Source organism: Pinus tabuliformis, chromosome Q, assembly GCF_031772625.1.
Source record: "Pinus tabuliformis cultivar Carrire ecotype Pingquan chromosome Q, CPIR1, whole genome shotgun sequence".
Lineage (NCBI taxonomy): Eukaryota > Viridiplantae > Streptophyta > Pinopsida > Pinales > Pinaceae > Pinus > Pinus tabuliformis.
This window is the reverse complement of record NC_142296.1, coordinates 625129689-625152590: the sequence shown is the minus strand read 5'-3', so window position 1 is coordinate 625152590 and position 22902 is coordinate 625129689.

Sequence of the window (22902 nt, the reverse complement as noted above, 5' to 3'; positions counted from 1 at the left end):
TATGTAGTTTTGAGGACAGATGATGGGAATCTTATAACCCATGCTCTTGTAAAGACAATCCTACTATGATCTATGTGGATTGGAACCACCTGGATAAAAGGAACAAACCATTATGTTATGTTATGCATAGCCTTTTTCTTTTGATTCACAATTTGAACATTATATTATATGATTATCATAAGCCATTCTAAATTCTCTTGTTAGAAGATATATTTATATTAATTAAATTAATGTTACAAACACAAATAAATATATATGAATGTATTTTTAAAATAGAGAAATTATCTTGATTAATTTAGTTGAGGAAATTTCTCAATCATACCAATATGTAGATAGCTAGTTAGAGAATATCATAAGAATCTAGTTGACTTGTTAGAGAATATTATAAGAATTTAGTTGACCTGAAATGTATCCTAAATAAGAAAAAAATAAAAAATAATTAATCTGTAATAAGGAGCATTAATCTTCAAATTAGTCAAACTCATCATTTCAGCGGAAATCTTTCTTAGCTATATGATTTACAATGTCAGGTTAACTAGTGTGGTTTTCACATATAATAATGTGAGGTTAAATGAAGTAGGTTATTTTTCTGCCCATTTCAACTTACCCAGGTGAAATTTGGTTGTCAGTCTTCCTAGCTCTCGTCCTGCCTTTGTGACCTCCCTCATGATCTCCTTAGTTGAATTTAGGATGTCATTCTAGATTAAACCATATCATATGCGATTTCATATCGAACTAGAAGGGATTACAAGTTGATGGAAATCACTGGTAAGAGGCATTTAAATTTATTTGCAGAATGATGTTTTTGTTTTATATATGCTTCTGTTTTGGATTCTCGTGACCTTTATCCAGGTTTGTTGAAGAAAATTGCTAGAAAAATCTTTGTTACATTTCTCTTTTAATTTTCATTGTGCAATTTTTTTTTCTAATCGGATTGGCTATATTTTATGCAAAAATCTTTTAGGACTCAAAAAACCATATTAGATTCTTTAGTTCATTTGCCTTGCTTGACCTCCTATGAATAGACTAAGCCAAAAAATGATCTAATATCGGATGCGATTCTAGTTCAAACCAAAATGGATTGCAAGATGATGGTAGTCACTAGTAAGAGTGATCCGGATCTTTGGGGGGAGGCCCAAAGATCTTAAAAATTCAAATGGATCTTGTGGGGGAGGCCCCCAAGATCTGAAAAATTGAAATGCTAGATGAAAAAGAGGAGAATTCCAAATAAATAAAACCACAAAGAATTTTTTTATTAAAATGGAGAATAACTGTAAAGGCTACATTGTGGCGGACAAACTATCCTTACAGAAAATGTGACTTGTTACTTATAGTATATTTCAGTTACAATACCATGGGTCAATTCCATGGGTGAATGAATACCATGGGTGGATGTCACAATACCATGGGCAAATACCATGGGTGAATGAATACCATGGGTAGATGTCACGTACAATACCATGGGTTAATGAATACCATGGGTAGATGTCACGTACAATACCATGGGTGGATGCCACTTACAATACCATGGGTTAATTCCATGGTGGATGAATAACATGGGTTGATGTCATTTTCCATTTGGATCATTCCTCCCTCCTTAAGAAGCAATGGTCCCCATTGCGTGAATTTACCTCCTGCACAGACTTTGTTGAATATGAAGAGCCACTGAAGAGAAGGGTTTTATGCGGTTAACCCATAACCATGATGAACGAAGATCTGAGGATAGAGATACCTTGTAATGATTGTGACCAACTGTGATATTGACAGTGTGAGGCCTAGCAAATGGACTTGGATGAAGTGTGTGTTTGTGGATAACCCATAACCATGATGAATGAAGATCTGAGGATAGAGATACCATGTAATGCTTGTGACCAACTGTGATACTGACAATGTGCGACCTAGCAAATGGATTTCGATGAAGTGTGGGTTTGTGGATGATCCATAACCATGACAAACGAAGATCTGAGGATAGAGATACTCTATAATGTTTGTGACCAACTTTGATACTAACAGTGTGCGGCCTAGAAAATGGACTTCGATGACAAAGATTTTGTGTGGTTGACCCATAACTGTGATGTTGGTTGTTGATGAAGTAGCAGGTGCCTACATAGCCTGGGGTGGGAGGGCACATCTCCAAAGAACCCAAGCCAAATGCTGCTATGTTGAAACTAATGAATGTGAAGCAGGTGCCTACTAAAGTGGGGTGGGAGGGCACGTCTCTAAAGGGAACCCGCTCTGAATGCTACTCTAGAATTAAAATGGACATAAGTCAGTCAATATAACTTAGAATATTTATTATAACCTCTTTTTCGAAACAAAAGGATCATTTTGCATCTTCCCATGTGTTGGAAATCCTTATCTGGACACTCTATAATCTTAGATTCGTGATGCAACTTTTTCGCTGTCACAAAAATTCTAAAAAAAAAAAAGGAAGAAGAAGAAGTTGATTTTACATCAGTGATATCTCCCACATCCAAACTCCGATTTGACCCATTTTTTTTGAAATTGAGATATTTTTCGAGAGGAGTTTAGATCTAAAATCCTTTTTTTGAAATTCTGCACCAAAATTGCAAAAACAAATAGGAGATTCGTCATCCATGAATTTCCGTTAGAAATATTTCTGCAACATAGCTGATTTTAAATCAGCGATATATCCCTCATCCGGACTTTGATTCAGATGATTTTTTCTTTGAATTTAAGCATTTTTTCGCAAGGAATCTAGATATATTATTTGTTTTTGTAAATTTTGCACCAAAAATTTTAGATCTGATCTGCAAACTTGCTACCCCAAAACATTCCTGCAAAAAAAAAGAAAAAAGAAAAACTCTTCCTGCTTGGCCCAAGAAAATGATCTGTGGAGGACATAGAACATTCCTGAAGTTTGTTGAATATTGCTATAAAATTTGAAACTGAAATATGCATCAAACCATAATTCCCATGGAATCATAACCTGTTATGATACCACTGTTCCAGATCTTGGGGGAGGCCCCAAAGATCTTAAAAATTCAAATGCATCTTAGGGGGAGGCCCCCAAGATTTGAAAAATTGAAATGACAGAAGAAAAAGAGGAGAATGCCCAATAAACAAAACCACAAAGAATTTTTTTATTAAAATGGAGAATAACTGTAAAAGCTACATTGTGGCGGACAAACTGTCCTTTTACAAAATGCGACTTGTTACCTATAGTATTTTTTAATTACAATACCACAAGTCAATTCCATGGGTGAATGAATACCATGGGTGGATGTCACACTACCATGGGCAAATACCATGGGTGAACGAATACCATGAGTAGATGTCACTTACAATACCATGGGTGGATGCCACCTACAATACCACGGGTCAATTCCATGGGTGGATGAATAACATGGGTGGATGAATACCATGGGTTGATGCCATTTTCCATTCGGATCAAAGAGTCATTTAAATTTATTTGCAGAATGTTGATTTTTGTTTTAGATATGATTCTATTTAGGATTCTCATGACCTTTTTCCATGTTTATTGAAGAAAACCACTCAAAAATATCTGTTACATTTCTTTTTTAATTTCCATTTTTGCTTTTTTTTTCTAAACACGTTGGTTATATTTTATTGCATAAATCTTTTAGGACTCAATTATTTTATGTAGAAATCATATAAGACACAACGAAAAACAAAACCAAAGATTATATTAAGGGTTAACATAGAGTTTATATCATGCATAAAGAAATTTATTTCTTTACCCACTGTTGGTTTCCAATTCAAAGATCTCATGTGTAATCTGTGTAGCCCATTTTGGCATATTTTCATAATTGCAGATTACATCATTTTATAAAATCAACCATGTTCAGTACAAACTCTAATCCATTTCCACATAAAGAAAAAAATCCATTGCCTCTAGAAGTTGTGAAAGAAGCATTTCAAATACTTGTTAAAGAAGATGTTATACAAGAAAAACAAAGACAAATGAAGAAGCAATTAGCCATACATCAACAAAAGTCACAAATATTATCTAACATTGATAAAAATGATTCTTGGAGTGGTGATGAAGTAGAGCCCAATGATAATGATGTTTAGTTCCAGTTTAATAATACATTAAAATTGTATGAAATTCGATGTTTCTCATCTATACGGTTTGTTAGGGGAAGGGCTCTAATGTTTGATAAAACTTCTCTTCTTAAAGGAGAAGAGATAATTATCTACAAAGTTATTGATGAGTCCCATATATGAAATGTAGAGTTGACATGCCTGGATCCTTGTGGTAATGATCCAATTTTATACTGTTGGTACCAGTGGCACATGGACATGTAGTATGGATGTTGTTTTGCCTATTAAAATAGTGTATGCAGATGAAAGCGGGAGGCTTATTTTGCAGTATCCTTCATTGTCGGAAATAAAATCACAATTATATTTGAGTTTGTCAAATGAATACCACACAAAAAACTGCATTGCAGTCATCAAGCAAGGATATTTCATGGGATCCAGTTCAGATGTGACTCACTTACCGGGAGATGGTCATTTATTAAGATTAGAAAAAGGAAATTAATTCAAATGGATGGACTTATGGTACACAACACAAATCCATTTGATTTTACTATAAAGGAAGGCATGTATGTCTATATTTATTATGGAAATTTGCTTGGTATGTCTGAAGAAGAGTCATTGAAAAATCCATATCCTGTGCAAGTTTTGAATTGTTTAGTAGATGTGAAGACTGGTGGAACTTTTTGTTGGGTAAGAATATTTGAAAATCATGTGGATGTTATTGGTAGAGGCCATCATATTCCTGAAGGTGTGAATTTTCATCCATGTGAGGTGTTTTATTCAACACAAGGATTATTGATACCAACAGAAATCATTGATGGTAAGCATACATATATATCTCTTTAATTCACCTTTTTCATTTCATATCAAGAAAGTTTCTTTATAGTATTTGTTAGTCATTGAGTGGGATTGAACTAAAATTGTATTTTGTCACTTCATAAAAATGCTCAAAACTTTTAAACATGATCTAGGAAAAAGTTTTTGGAATTATAATAAGAAATATTGAACTTTATATTGCATTATCTAATCTTTATATTACAACATTTTTAAATACAAATTTACCTCTGTTTTAAAAGTATTTGAAAGTATATTGGCTCAGATCTATCAAAGGTATCTCCCTATGGTTTAACTCTGTGTTAACAATATCACCGTTATCTTTATTCGTATTGTAGGTATTGTCGATGTTTTCTTTACTGTGATCTCTATCAAAAGGGGGGGCACTAGGACCCGAAATGGATACACTTTTTTTTCAATTTGTTGCTATGAAACATGACGATCACACAAATTTCCAACTCCTTACAACCAAAGGTGATGATGAAGTTATAAGTGTTAAATTAGTTGCCTATACAGAATATGGAAATTACAATGCATAATTACCATCATATATTGGAGTTTTGCAACCACATCAAACCCATCAACATAACATTCATCTTCTTTCCTATAAAGTTTTGAACTGCATAAGGTCTCAGAACATGATACACAGTAAATCATATGTGGAAATTTCTCGTTCAGAGGAAAGTTTCATGGTTATTTTTGAGTTTATTACAATGCATTTTGTATCTTCGGGGATTGTGTAGAAAAATAATTCTCTGAAGTTTCCCATAGATGGCTACATTGATCTTAAGGATGTTGTTTTCTATACATGGCCAACTTCTCCTAATAGATATCAGCCATCTTCAGGCTCAAGAAATGATATTCAACCTCCTGGTAAATGGACAGTGGGTCCAACATTTATATTTTGCTATTTGTATAATAGCCTGCAACCTTGTGTGCAGGTGCACTTTTCATGGGATTCACACCAATGGGATCCTATCCATCATTGTTATGGATTGGGGATGAGGACTGGTGTACCCCATTTAGATATATAAACATTAGACCTATCAATGTGGTGAATTTTATAAGGAAATTTGTGGTATACAGTCATTTATTTTATGACATATGGGATCATGTCCATTGTTTGTGAACTAGGGAGGATCGTTGGTGCACCCCATTTGTGGATGTAAATATATGATGAATTATGCATGAAAATATATTTTACAATAACTATGGTGAATATCTTTTTATATAATATATATGGTTAAATATAGTAATTTATGTTATCAATGATTTTTCTTTTCTAATGGAAAATTATTTAACTTTGATATCTCAAAATTTGAAATCAAATTATAGATTTTCTAGGCTATAGGATGTTGAGAAGATATAATTATTTTGTCTCTTAACTATCCTAAAATTTGCTTATTAATTTTTGAGAACAAATCTTGTTTAAATTATTGATAACATTCACGCTACATTTTTCTAAGTCCAATTTTGCAGACTTACACTTTGTTCTTTAGAGAATAATTCCATAACTAAGTCATTCATTTTGAATTTTAGCAATAGACTTACAAATTAAGCACAAATATAAATAATTCATTCAAATATGATCATGCAATCTCTGCATGCATTTGTATGTTTATGGCTTGCATTTTACACCAAATATCCATCAAAGTAAAAAATGTTAAAAGTGCACTTTTCATAGATCCACTATGAGGTGATGAGGGAAGGTTATAAAAAATTAACACATGAATGCTCTTTCCCCATATGTGTACCTATTGTATTCCCAATAGGAAGGATACTAATTCGAATGACCCATCTAAGACAAGGATGGGGAACTAAATGGCCACTAGGTTGGCATGTGACAGCCAAGAACTGTGTCTCTCCCCTCACATGGCCATTAAATGGTGGGAGTAAATGGTATTATATGCCCACGCCGCCACCTTCATTTGCATATGGGAATTTACTATAATAATTTCATAACATGGGTTGGTTTTCATTTTTATTAAACTAAGGGGATATCTCATAAATACATGACAACCCTGAGGTGTTTTCTCTATAGGTTTTAACCCCATACAGAAATTACCTGCATACGATTCTAAAACATAGAAAATAAACAATGCGAGAGCATAACACATAAAACACATATACACAGAGATTTTCCCCTGTATCCTAAAACCGAGACTATCAGCTTGATTTATAATTATATCCCTTTCAATGTTACAATACATATTTATACATGTCGAAGCATCCAATACCATGGATCGAAAACCATCGCGTCCAAAACCATGTGCGAAAGCCATGCACAAAACCATAGGTAGGTCCGCCCAACCTAATATAGGGTCCAAAACCAAAATATTTTCGAGGCACTGCCTCAGACCCCATAGACAAGGGTTACCTGCACCCCTCAAACCCCCTGTGACCCTCCCGCTACGCAATAAGCGCAACGAAGGGGGGGCTTTGCCCCCCCCCTCTAAACCCCTGGTTAACTACTTGGGCTAGTCGTGGAAATAATATAACACAACCCACCATTCTCCCACTTGTTGTTTTCTTTCCACAGGGGCCCACAAGAGAGTTTAGTCATTTATTCAGCCCTGCAACGCCCATTTTTTCTCTACACCAAGAGAACTTCTCAAAGCTCACATATTTTGTCAATGCATCTGTAGTATTCTTCAAAGTGTCCACCTTTACCAACAACACCTTTTTGTCTTCTATCATATCCCTCACAAAGTGATATTGAACATCAATGTGCTTTGTCTCTGAATGATATGCAAGGTTCTTTGCCAAGAAAATTGCACTTTGGCTGTTACAACCTATCCTTATAGCTCCATGTACTAACCCCATACTTGAACACAATCCCTGCAACCAGACTGCTTGCTTGCTTGCATGAGTGGCTGCCATGTATTTTGCCTCTGTAGTTGATAGTGCCACTACAGATTGTTTCTTACTCATCCAACTGGCTGCACCTCCAAATAAGTTAAACACATACCCACTTGTAGATCTTCTCTGATGTAGATCTCCAACCAAGTTTGCATCAACAAAGCCATGAATATCCAACACTGTTTCCAATCCTGGTCTTCCTTGGTAGCACAAACCATAATCACTAGTGCCACGCAAATACCAGAAAACCCACTTCACTATTGTCCAGTGCTCCTTCCCTGGTTTTGACATAAACCTGCTCAATATTCCCACTTCATGTGCAATGTCTGGTCTAACACAGACCATTGCATACATTAGGCTACCAATTGCACTTGCATATGGAACACGGGACATGTCCTCTTCCTCTTCTTGTGCCTTGGTACACTATTCAGCAGATAACTTCACACCTACAAGAATAGGAACCTTGACAGGTTTACTATCCTGCATATTAAACCTCTACAGTATTGCCTCGACATACTTCCTCTGGTTTAACCAGAGCTTCCTCTTTGCCCGATCTCTTTTAATTTCCATGCCCAAAATATAGTTTGCAGCACCAAGATATTTCATGTCGAATTTGGAGGACAATTGGGTCTTCAAATCCTGGATAATTTCTTTGTCAGTTCCATCCAGCAACATATCATCCACATACAAGACCAGATAAATAACACGGTCACCAATTAATTTAAAATACACAAAGTGATATGTTTTGCTTCTGGTGAAGCCAAGTCCTCGTATCAATGTATCAAATTTCTGATACCACATCATTGGTGACTGTTTTAACCCATACAGAGACTTCTTTAACTTGCATACCAGTTCTTTCTTACCCTTCACCACAAAGCCTTCAGGTTTCTTCATGTAGATTTCCTCTTCTAGATCCCCATGAAGAAATGTTGTCTTCACATCCATCTGTTCTACCTCAAAATAAAAAGCAACGACAATAGATAAAAGTAATCTAATAGAAGTTACCTTGGCAACAAGAGAAAAAATATCACCAAAATCAATTCCCGGCACCTGGGAATAACCTTTTGCTACCAACCAAGCTTCGTATTTCTCCACCTTTCCTTCTACATTTGTCTTCTTCTTGAACACCCTTTTGTTGCCAATGGGTTTCCTTGCAGTGGAAACTCCACCAGATCCCAAGCCTCATTTTTGTGCAAAGATGTCATTTCATCAACCATGACCTCTTTCCAGAGTTTTCCATCCTCTAAATCTACTGCTTCCTTCATAGTTCTAGGATCATCTTCAGTAATAGATAAAGCAAAATTTGAACATAAATCAAATGGACTATAACTTTCTGGCCGCCTTCTTTCTCGAACTAATCTTCTCACACCCAGAGTTTGTGGCTCTTCATCTTCTGGTTCCTCCTCTACTGTAGAGTCTAATTCTTCCTCCTTAAGCTCAAACTCTATCTTCTTAGGTTCCTTTGGTTGGACTTCATGTTTAATAACATCTTTCACCTCTCTGAACACCACATCTCGGCTATACACAACCTTCCTTGTTATTGGGTTCCAAAGCTTATAACCCTTTAAACCATCCTTATACCCAATAAAGATGCACTTTTCAGAGTTACTATCCAACTTGGTTCTTTTCTCCTTTGGAACATGTACATATGCATCACATCCAAATACCTTTAGATGTGAAAGAGAGGGTTTCTTACTAGTCCATACCTCTTGTGGACTCTTATCCTCCAACGCTGATGAAGGTGATCTGTTGACCAGGTAACATGTTGTCTCCGCCGCCTCTGCCCAAAATTCCTATCCTAACCTGGCACCACTGAGCATGCTTCTTGCCCTTTCCATCAACGTCTTGTTCATTCTTTCTACAACTCCATTTTTCTCAGGTGTGTATGGAGTAGTCTTCTGTTATGCTATACCACATTTCTTACATAATTCTTCAAATTCCTTGCTGCAAAACTCTCCACCGTTATCTGTCCTCAACACCTTTATCTTATTCTCTGTCTGGTTTTCCACCAGAGCCTTAAATTCTTTAAACCTATCAAAGACTTCAGATTTCTTCTTAAGGAAATATATCCATGTATTCCTTGAGAAGTCATATATAAATGATACATAGTACATAGACTTACCCAGTGATGGAAGCTTCACAGGTCGAAACACATCACTGTGCACAAGTTCTAATATCTGTTTCGCCCTCTTACCACCAAAAGGGAAACTCACCCGATTCTGCTTCCCATATACACAATTTTCACTGAAATCAAAATCCAAAGAGTTATTACTCATACCTTCTACCATACCTTTACCATGAAGTATTCGAAGGCCCTTCTCTCCAATATGTCCAAGCCTTTGATGCCACAACATGGTCTTCTCTCCAAAGACCACTAGATTTTCTGCTCCACTTTCAGGAACCATAGAGATGTTGCACCCATCAACAAAAGTGCTACCTTGCAGCTTGTATAGAGTTCCAATCTGAACTCCCCACATCAATACCAGTGCTCCCCGAACCATCTTGCAGGTATCTTTCTCGAACACTATTTTTACACTTGCATCATCCAGCTTGCTTACAGAAATTAGATTTCTGGCCAATGCAGGAATATGTAGAACACCCGGAAGTGTTCTAACCCTTCCACCTTGCAACTTCAACTTTAATTTTGCGTGACCAACAAATCTAGCCTTCCTATCATCCCTTAAGAAGACATCACACCATCGTATTTCTCATACTCACAGAACTGCTCTCTATGGGGAGTGAAGTAAGGATGCACCTGAGTCAATCAACTATGCCTCATGATCTACATGTGTACTTGAAGAAGCCAAGTACACATCCCCACCTTCATCTAAGGTGGTTTTCACCTCTACAAAAGGAGCATCATCAGATCCCTTTCCTTTATCAGGAGCTTTATATTTACAGTCCCTTTTGTAGTGCCCTTCCTTTCTGCATTTCCAGCACACCACCTTATAAGTTTTCCTAGAGATTTAGATTTCCCTCTAGATTTAGACCTCCCACTTGATGACTTATTTTTGTTTCTGTTCTGGGACTGTCCTCGTACAGACAAGGCATCACCGTTCTAGCTTTCCATATTTTTCCGTCTCATTTCCTCTGTTAGCAAGGATGAGACTATTTCATCAAACTGCAAGGCAATTGCATTGCTACCTATTGCAATAACTAGACTATCCCACAAATCTAGTAGAGAACACAATAAACTGATGCACTTATCTTCATCTGAAATTTTAATATCAACAAATAATAACTGACTTACCATAGTATTAAATGCATTAAGATGCTCTGTCACCGAGTCTCCATCCTTCATCCTCAGGTTATACAACTTTTTCTGTAGCAAACATTTATCCACCAAAGACTTAGATTGGTACAAAGTCCCTAACTTGTCCCACATAGCCTTCACCGTAGCTTCTCATGATACATTCAGCAATACTGAATCTAAGACACACAATCTTATTGTTCTCTTTGCCTTCCGATCCAACTTCTTCCATTCTTCATCAGACACTGTCATTGGTTTAGTACCTAGATCTACCGTGATCCACTAATCTTTATCCACCAACAGATCCTCCATCTTGAGTTTCCATAACTCAAAAATTTGACCATTAAATTTCTCGATCTCTATCTTTCCACTGCTCGCCATCCTCTTTCACCACCAGAATCGATCTCAAAGATCTCTCACTGAACAAGGTCTACCACAGGCCTGAGCGAATCTCCTCAGCAACAAAGGCATCCCCTTGAAGCCAAAGCAACTGTGATACCAAATGTAGGTTTTAACCTCGTATAGAAATTACCTGCATACGAATTGTAAAACACAGAAAATAAACAATGCGAGAGCATAACACATAAAACACATATACACAGAGATTTTCCCCTGGATCCCAAAATCGGGACTACCAGCTTGATTTTTCATTATATCCCTTTCAATGTTACAATACATATTTATACATGCCAAAGCATCCAATACCATGGACCGAAAACCATCGCATCCAAAACCATGGACCGAAAACCATCACGTCCAAAACCATGTATGAAAACCATGCACAAAACCATAGGTAGGTCCGTCCAGCCTAGTATAGGGTCCAAAACCAAAATTTTCCGGGGTGTTGCTCCAGACCCCATAGAGGGGGGTTACCTGCACCCTTTAAACCCCCTGTGAACCTCCCACTACGCAATTGGTGCAATGAAGGGGGGGCTCTTCCCCCCCTCTAACCCCCCGGTTAACTGCGTGGGCTAGTCGTGGAAAGAATATAACACAACCCAACATTTTCTCAACATGCACCTTTTAAGCCCAAATTGAAAAAATAGGTGTATAATGAGGTGGAAATAGTAGAACACACCATTTCCAACTGAAATCACTCAGAAATAAGCAAGAAGGAGGGTATGGCCATGGGGACTTAACTCAATGAACGTTTGACATATCATGTGCATTCATGGCATATTAAACAATACCCTTAATTTGACTATGTATTGGAAAATATCTCTAAAAATCACATTATTTAACCCCCTACCAATACAAAACCAATACACCATCGCAATTTAAAAAACCCCTACTTTCACTAGATATTGTAGGTATACATTTTTCATTAATATTTTATATACCCCTTTATATTTTTTCATTAACTTTGAGCTCCATTTTTTGTACCTACCAATATAAAAACCCTTTATCACCGATATATCCCCCAATACATTATGTGATTTTTTCATCAATATAAATCCCCCAATATGAATTCACGTGGTATGGTATTTCTTTCCCAGTGAAGCCCCTGTGGGTATGGAGGGTATTTTTCTGAGCTGGGTAAAACTGGCTTAAATACTGAAAATATGTCATTTTGTCAAATCAAGTGCAGGAAACATACACAAAATTTGAGGAATGTGAAAGAGGTTTTTGTCAAAAATACATATTTCTTTAGCTTCGCAAGATTATTTTCAATTAATGACATCTGTACAGTCTTCAACGTGCATTTTTCTAAGCCCAATTTTGTATATTTACACAATGTTCTTTATATAACAATTCAAGGACATAGTCATTAGTTTTGAATTTCAACTAGGAGACTTACAAATTGTGCACAAGTGTTAATAAATCATTCATTCAAATATGATCATGAAATATTTGTGTGTATTTGTATGTTTATGGCTTATATTTTACACCAAATGTCCATCATAGTAAAAATTGTTAAAAGTGCACTTTTCATAGATCCATTATGAGCAGATGAGGGAAGGTTATAAAAATCAACAAAGGAATGCTCTTTAATAATATGTGTACCTATCCCATTCCCAAATCCATTTACTATAATCATTTCATAATAGGGGTTGGCTTGCATTTTTATTAAACTAAGGGGGCATCTCATGAATATAAGACAACCCTTAGGCGTTTTTGCTTAATAGACACCTTTTTAGCCCAAATTGAAAAACCATGTGTATATTGAGGTGGAAAATAGTAGAACACACTTTTTTCAACTTAAATTACTTAGAAAGAAGGAAGAATGAAGGTATGGTGGGCATTTTTCTGAGCTGGGTAAAATTGGGTTAAAAACTGAAATTTTGTCATTTTGTCAAATCAACTATAAGAAAATGATACATAGTTTGAGGAATATGAAAGAGGTTTTTATAAAAAATACACCTTTCTTTAACCCCATACGTATATTTCCAATTAATAGCATTTGTAATCCTTAGCAGGAATTTTTCTAAGCCTAGTTTTGTACATTTGTACTCTATTCTTATCAAAAGAATTCAAGAACTTAAGTTATTAGTTTTGAATTTTGACCAAGACATGTACAAATTGTGCACAAGTGTAAATAAATCATTCAAGAAATATGATTGTGCATCTTTGCATGCATTTTAATGTTTATGGCTTTCATTTTATACCAAAATGTCCATCATAGTAAAAATTGTTGAGTACACCCTTCATAGATTGAATGCTTAGAATCATCTATGTAGAGTTAAAAATTATGCATAAATATAAATAATTCATTCAAATAATATCATAAAATCTCAATGTGCATTTGTATGTTGTTGGCTTGCATTTTACACCAAATGTCCATCATAGTAAAAATTGTTAAAAGTGCACTTTTCATAGATCCACTGTGAGCAAATGAGGGAAGGTTATAAAAAATAAATAGAGGATTTTTATTTCCCAATATCTGTACCTATCCCATTCTCAAATATGTTTAATATAATCATTTCATAGCGGGGGTTGGCTTCCATTTTTATTCAAATAAGGGGACATCTCATGAAGACAAGACAACCCTTAGGTGGTTTTTCTCAATAAGCACCTTTTTAGCCCAAATTTAAAAACTAGGTATATAGTTAGGTGGAAAATAGTAGAACACACCATTTGCAACTGAAATCACTCAAAAAGAAGGAAGAATGAGGGCATGACAAGCATTTTTCTGATATGGGTAAAATTGGGTTAAAAACTGAAAAAAAAATTGTCATTTTGTCGAATTAATTGCAAAAAATGACATAATTTTGGGAATGTGAAAGATATTTTTTTCACAAATAGATTTGTCTTTAGCTCCATAGGCTTATTTCCAATTAATGGCATATGTATAGTCTTTGACAGACATTTTTCTAAGGCTAGTTTTGTACATTTTCACTCTGTTATTGACAGATGAATTCAATAACTTAAGTCATTAGTTTTGAATTTTGACCACGAGACTAACGAATTGTGCACAAGTGTAAATAAATCATTCATTTAAATATGATCATACAATCTCTACATGCATTTGTATGTTTATGCCTTGCATTTTAGCCTAAATGTCCCTCATAGTAAAATTTGTTAAGAGCCCACTCTTCATAGATTGAATGTTGATTATAAAGCTTATTATATAAAATTTTATAACATACATTTTATTATATATAAAGTTTATTATTCATATAAATTTCTAAAATGTTAGTTTGTTGGCATCCTTAGTGTGCATCTTGAACTTCCATCCTCAACATGTATCCTTTGTGTACATCTTGAACTTACATCCTCAGTGTGCATCCTCAATGTGCATCCTCAATTTCCATACTCAGCGTGCATCCTCAACATGCATCCTCAATGTGCATTCAACTCTAATTCAAAGACATCGTTAGCCATGGAACATTAGAGAAATTTTAAGGTAAAAATGGACCTCAAAACAAAAATTTAGAACAAAAATTAACTTGATAAGAACCAATATGATTCAATATGATGATGTCAACCATGTGAGATGATTCACTAATTTTAGAGTAAAAAGGTAAAAAAGATAATAATAATAAATAGAAAAAACTACTTTTTTCAACTTATCTCGATATGATTTTACTCAAATTTCAAGGAGGAGCACTCATTGGATGCATAATTTAATTTTTCATCCAAGGAGTACCCATGTTGCATAGTTCGATGGACCCTACTACATGAAAAGTGTGAAATACATGAAAAAATGTGATTGTAATCACATTTGTTTCATGTATTTCACACTTTTTTGTGTAGTAGGATCCATCAAAAGTATGAAACATGGGTACTCCTTGGATGAAAAAATAAATTCTGTGTCCAACAAGGGTTCTCACTCAAAATTTGAGTAAAATTGTAAGGAGATAAGTTGAAAATATAAGTTGAAAAAATAGTTTTTTCTTGTTTCCCTCCAAAACTTGATGAGGTAATCTAATCTTATTTTATTATTTCCACTATTAGTTTGTAATTTTCCTTAGGAGGCCCATTTTAGGCCTCAAAATTTCTCTAATGATAAGGGCTTGCTCTGCCATGCCATCATCTGACAAATAGGGTTTCGAAGTTGAGAGTTTCTCAGTGAAAAGGTTCCAAGAGAGCACTGATGAATGGAATGATAGAAGCAAGTGGCTAGAAGGTATGCTTGATATACTCTTAAGAGCAGGAGTGCATCAGTTTCTTTTTGGAGAATTCAATTTCAGAATTGAAGAGATAGATGGGGCTATTTTTAATTATGATCACGAGTCAAAGGAATTGGTAATTTTTGGGCATAAGGTTTATTTGGACCCTGATTTGGTTGTCAAAGCAACTAAAATACCACGCAGGGGAGGAGTAATGTTGGACCACTTGAAAACCCCAAGATATAAAAGAATGAGATGGCGAGAAAAATCTGTAAAAAGTAAACAGTTGTTCACTTAAACAGTTTAAAAATGCAAGATGTTCCCATGGGATATTACAAAACCCTGATTCATATCGTCCTCCGGGCCATTTTGAACCACCACAAGAAAGATATTTCCAGTGAATGCATGAAGCTTGTCATATACTAGGTTGAAGACTTGGCCATATAAGTACTTGTTCTATTGGCTAGGAAATTGCACCATGCATTGTAGGAAAGTAAAATTAAGAGGGTCAAGTTTAGTTATCTTGACACATTGAAAAAAAATTATTGACCCGTATCGACCCAATGCAATGTGATTAAGGAATCCTAAACAAACATACAATAGGAGGTGTAATGTGCAAAAAGACAATGAAAAAATACCTCAACATTCTCCAAATAATAATGTGGAAGGGGTTTCTCCTGCAACCACTTCATAGAGACATGAATACTTTTTTTAGAAAAATATGGAAAATGTGGGAAGTGACATCAATCCGGTGAACCTTGATGAAGTTGTTGTTGTTGTAGCTTTAGAAAGCTTAAATACATGCCAAGATGCAAATATGGTGCAGGGATTTGTCAACATTGATGAAGAAGCTATTGATGATGGTATTTTTGCTCCTTCAAAGGGTCAAGATGATTCTTGTATAAAGATTTATGAAATATGCATGAATAAGGATAAGAAGATTATTGAACTCATCTAGCTAGTTGCAGATTTAGAGAAATCTAAAGAGTCATTATCTTCTCCACTGGTTCACCATGATTCCTCAAAAAAGAGTTGTGAAATATGCATCAATAAAGATCAACACGTTCTTCATCTGAAGCAACAAGTTGCAAGATTGCAAAAATGTCTAGTGGATAGTGAACATAAGGTCAATGTATCTATAGATAGGTATGAAAGAAAGATTGAAGACTTGAAGATTAAATCATGTAAATATATAGATGATGCAACTAAGGAACATAATGATGTTTTTGAAATGTATTAATCTATGTTGAGAATGCAACAAGATGATGGAGCTTAGTGGAAAGAAGTCGCCTTCACTAAGTGGGCCCGTAGGCTATTTTTGGCGCAAAGTCTATTTTTAGACTTTCTATTTTTAGACATATGGATCATGGTGTATGAGTTGCAGGATGCTATTTGTGGATGATTGGTCATGAAGGTAAAAATAGATGGACTTCTATTTTTAGACATATGGGCGGTTTCTATTTTTATACTGCTAGGCTAAAAATAGAACAGTCGAATATTATTAGCTCATAATAATATTTGGACTATAAACATTATCTTATCCTCTTGGGTCACTTCAGTTTGAGCTACAGATGTGGCACATGCAGCTGTCAGAAAGAAATACGCTTTTCTTGTGGGTCAGTTGAGCTATTGCATGCAGGACTTCAGTTAGAACTCATGTGGTTGAGTTTGGTGGAGTTGATTGTGGAGTTGATGGAGTTGTGTTCAGTTTGACTTGGTTAAACTAGTTGTATTTTAGTCTAACTAAAGAATACACTAGTGATGAGTTGTGTGAATTAATTATTAATTAATTCACTAATTATTAACTAATAAAGCAACTAAATAATACATCAGTTAACTCAGTGCATGTACAATTCAGTGGAGACAGGTGGTAGAGGTTGAGATTGCTATCAGTTGTGACTATAGTTGTGCATGAGATTTTGCACATGCATGGATGGAGATTGCCAATGAGGCTTGCATAGTATAACCAAGGGAATTCAAATTCACATAGTGATTGATTCTCATGCAGGATTGCGCAGTGGAGGCAGGCAAACAGTGGAGGATATTTGAGGCTTCAGATCTAAGCTAGTTTGTGTGTAACAGGTGGAGATAGTACTAAGTACTTGTGAGGAGTATTGTACTATGTATTGTTACATGTTCTCTATCATTATAATATATAGATAGTGTGGGGTTTTTAGCTGTATGCTTTCCCCGGGTTACATACTGTGTTAATGTGCGCATGCGATTGATGCTTCATTGTTTTTAATGCTGCTAAATTGATGATCAACGTAGAGGAGGTTATGTATTATGCATGTATTTCGCAATAGTGTATAATCAGGATAATCTCTGTGAATAAGTGTCATATTATTCAAAATTTCTATAGGAAACATAATAAATATGAAGCCAAGTATTATAGGCTATTTTATTACACTTATGCAAAAGGTCGTGAACCTGGATCTCTTGCCATCTATTACACTTTGCATCAATCCCTTACAAGACCAAAAACAAAACTTTCTCCAAAAGTTGTAAATATCCTAGATTACAATGGCTCAAAACCCTAATTTAAGACTCCATTACACTTACTCTCTTGAAAAATTATGATGGCAGAGGTTGCACACATGCAACTTGTGCTAGTCAAAACAAGTTTCCTTTACAATAAGTGCGATGACGCTTGGAAATGAGGTAAAATAAAATATAATTTTGAAGCTTCCCCTTCTAGATGCTTTGATAGTCGCTTCTTCCATTTACTTTTGAATATGATCTCAAATTCCTACTATTAAGGCTTTATCTCTTATCCCATGGACCTTATCCCCTTTCAAAAGGGATCTAGCCCCAGTATGGTGGATCTAAAACTTCCTCATTTGTCTTATAAAAGCACTACCTGCTATATAGTCTGGGTTGGATTTTGGAGACTCTGATTCTTCCCTTATGTTGTCTGTTTGAGTTTGGTGGTCCATAATCCATCCTTATGTATTGGTGAGATTAAAGGTTTTATCATTGTGGCAAAGAAAAGACGAGAATGCTGGGAGAGATTTACAACATCAAGGCCTCATCTTTCTCTATTATCATTAATACAAAGTGCATTGTTTTTCCCATACATCATTTCTTTGAGTATACATGTGTAGAATAAGATTCCTTGATCTCTTATTTAGAGTTATTTGAATATATCGTGTTGTATATCTTGATCTCTTTGCTTCTCTTGGCTAATTTGTAGGTTCTAATTTCGAGAGTTAAAGATGGAGCTAGAGTGAGTAGGTGAAGAGAAGAAGAAGGTTCACGAACATCAAGTAAGTCTTATTCTTATATTTCAAATATCTCTAGGGAAATATAATGTAGTTTGTTTTATTTTTTCTAAATATTTTGTTTCTAGAAAACTTACTTGATGTTTGCGAGCCTTCTTCTTCTCTTCGCCTACTCAGACTAGCTCCATGTTTTAACTCCCGAAAGTAGAACCTGCAAATTAGACAAGAGAAAAAATATATCGAGATATACAACATGATATATTCAAATAACTATAAATAAGAGATCAAGGAATCGTATTCTACACATGTATAATCAAAGACATCATGTATGGGGAAAAAATGCACTTTGTATTAAAGATAATAGAAAAAGATTACAAACCTTGTTGAGGCCTTGATGTTGCAAATCTCTCCCAACCTTCTCATCCTTTCTTTGCCACAATGATAAAGCCTTCAATCTCACCAATGCATAAGGATGGGTTATGGACCGCCAAAATTGAACAAACAACATAAGGGCAGAATTAGAGTCTCCAAAACCCTACCCAAACTCTATAGTAGGTAGTTATTTTATAGTACAAATGAGTAAGTTTTAGATCCACCACGCTAGGGATAGATCCAATTTTAAAGGGCATAAGGTCCATGGGATAAAAGATAAAGCCTTACTAGTAGGAATTCAAGGTCATCTTCAACAATAAATAGAAGAATCTTCTCCTTAAGCATCCAAAATGGGAAGCTTCAAAATTATATTTTATTTTACCTCTTTTCCATGTTTCATAACACTTATTGTAAAGGTAACCCGTGCTGGCCAGTGCAAGTTACATGTGGGCAACCTGCACCATCATAGTTTTTCAAGAGAGCAAGTGAAATGGAGTCTTAAATTAGAGTTTTGAGCCATTGTAATCTAGAATATTTACAACTTCTGGGGAAAGTTTTTCTTTTCGTCTTGTAGGGGATTGATGCAAAGTGTAATGGATGGTTAGAGATCCAAGTTCACAACCTTTTTCATGTGTGAAAAACTAGCCTATAACAGATCCCCCCCAAAGTAAAAATTCAGATGATGTGAATGAGAACTAAAGTGATTTACCATGTGAAAAGTATGGATCAAGAGTCGACTGGTTGAGAACTAGAAATAATCAATCAATTATTACAATACATTATCATTATGATATCACTGCTAAGGTGGGATACCCACATTCAACATATAAGCCATTTTACATGTAAAATGATCAAAGTCGGGTCCACTGATTATGTAATATGGATCCAAGATTGGGGGAATTTTTATATTACCATAGCCATCATACTTCATAGATTGGTGCATGAATCCTAAAATCATAGTCCAAATGGATGAAACTAGATCCAGGGTATTCCATCTCGTCACTCGACAATATATGTACTGAAGTTGAACATGGTAGACACCATATGATTACCGACTAATAATGAAAGTCGTTAATAGATGTGAGATGAACCATCGATAATGATAATAGCTCTCAAGGTACTAAAGTGAAACCTATGAGGTGTGAATAAATGAGATGAATTCAAACACCACATAGAATCTTTTGGTCGAAGGCCAATGATGAGAGCCTAGTGTCGAAAGTGAGGAAAATTTCCATTGAGGCATGCAAGTTCCAAGGCACTAAAGGGAGTTTCAAGATAAAATTCCTAGATAATGCGTTGAAGTCAATAGGAAGCGACTCGTCGTAGGAGGGCCTTGATATATACCCCATCAATGACACGAAACAGATACCAATATTTGAGACAAAATGTGAAGATGCAAAGTTGGTTCAAGGATGGCTAACTAAAAAAATACTATAGGTATTGTAGCAGATGTCAACTAACTACAAACTTCCCTTGAACATATCGACGACACTTATCTAGAATTGGAAGCATTAAATTAAAGACCCATTACGAAGACTTTCGATAAGGTGTAATCAACAAGGAGATAAGAATATTTCCCAACCCAAAATAATCACGGAGGTGAAAGAGAGTCATGTTCAAGAGAGACTTACTACCAAAAATAGGTTTTATGCCTTGTTTCCCCAATTTTCCCTTTCGGGTATTTTTAATGAACCCTGGGAAGGAGTGGTTCAGTCTCATCATGATTGAGGAGTCCTACACTATTTATGTTTTTACGATTCCAGTGAAGGGGAAACACAACTTCTTCTTCATATTTGGAGAGTTTGAAAAAGGGGCCAAAAAGAAAACTTCAACAATCTCTTCATATTTTGGGAGTCTAAAAATAACTTAAAGGGGACTCTAGGGGGTTCCTTTTTCATAAAAGTATGCTCGATAACTTATTCTCATGTATTTATGAGCACGAGAAGGAACAAAGACTAAGCTCGGTAAGGTATTTTCATGTATTTAGGAGCATGAGAAGGAAAAAAGACTATGCTTGGTAACGTATTCTCATGTCTTTACAAGCATGAGAAAGAACAAAGGCTAGTCTTAGAATAGGTTTCATTTTTTTACACAAGTTTGAAACAGAGGAAAAAATATGTTTGAGAGTGGTTCCATTTTTACACAAAATTGAAATGGAGAAAAACTATGCTTGAGATAAGTACACTTCCCCTATTATAATGGTAGAGGCATGCCCCCAACTTAGTTTTGTCGGCCAACTCTTCTCATGGACTGAGATAGATTGCTAGTTATTGATAGAAATATGTTCACCGGGAAGGAAGGAAGAGTATCATGTGATATGGGTGGATGAAATAAAGTTTCATCTTTGAGAAAAAAGTAAAAAACAACTAAAATCAAAATTTACGAGATCTATTCAAAGATTCAAATCAAATGAAGGGGATTTGTTTCATTTTTTAACAAACTTGACACAATAAAAGAACAATGCTCTAATTTTTGTTTCATTTTTATGTGGGCTTGAAACATAGAATAAATTATGCTTGTGGTGACCTATTTCATTTTTTAACGAGTTTGACACAATAAAATAGCTATGCTCATGATGACCTATTTAATTTTTTAATGAGCTTGACACAGTAAAAGAACTATGGTCAGGCACTATGTACCTTTATCATGGCTCCCTAGAGGCCAAGGCTTTGGAAGGAATACATATCAAGGGCTTGAGCATGGCTTCCAAGAGGTTTTCATCAGATGGAAGAAAAATTCTCTGGAAGGAATGCATATCAAGGGAATCAATAGGGGTAGGAAGATTAGGCTCCAATGCTCCTAATAGATAATTTACCATATCACCTACTGGATATAGATTAAAAGAAGTCGAGAAAATAGTGAGAGGCTCTTCTTCATTGGTAGGTGCAGGCATGGTATAGGTTGCTGCATAATTAACCCATGGTGATGGGGATACCACTTTCATATTAGGAACAATTAGGGAAGTTGGATGATTTGCATTCAAATTAGGACCAACAAATGAATGATGGTCAATAGTGACAATTCTTCCATCATGCAGGAAAGACATCACTCGAAAGAGTGTGGACACGACAACGTTCATGGCATAAATATAGTCTCACCCAAGGAGAAAATTGAAATCCAAGGGGCCTTGAACTACCATAACATTAATACAAATAGCTTTTCCTTCTAACATAATAGGAAGTTGAGGAAGGATCCCTAAAGGTTCATTGGTTCTTCTAATGAAATCCAACAAATTTTGAGTGATGGAGACAAACTGAGGGGAACCTAAATCTTGCCAAGAAGTCGAGGATAGAATGATAAAAAAAGTTCCTTCATATATACTAGTGAGATATATTTTCTTATCACAATACTTCACCATGATTTGGAAGGGCATGTAAGAAGGGATACGAGGCTCTGTTAGTTGATTCCAATCAAAGGAAATGACCTCATTACTTGGAGGGGGTTCTATGAGAATCAGGGAAATTCCCCCCCTTGTTCGGTGGGACCTAATGTAACAAGAAGAACCTGAGTAGTATTAACTTCACTCTCTAAGGGGAGAGTACTATCGACTGAAGATGAAATCTAGTTGACCACTTTCTCAAACAATGGTTGGTTGGAAAAGGACTCATGTGATTCACGCCTAGGGAGACATTAGAGGAATTTTGAGGTCTAAAATGGGCCTCCTAAGAAAAATGTACAACCAAAATAAAGTTTATAAGAACCAATAGGATTCAAGATGACCATGTCAACCAAGGGAGATTATTGACCATTTTTGGAGTAAAAAAGTAAAAAGATTAAAAAATAATAAAATAAT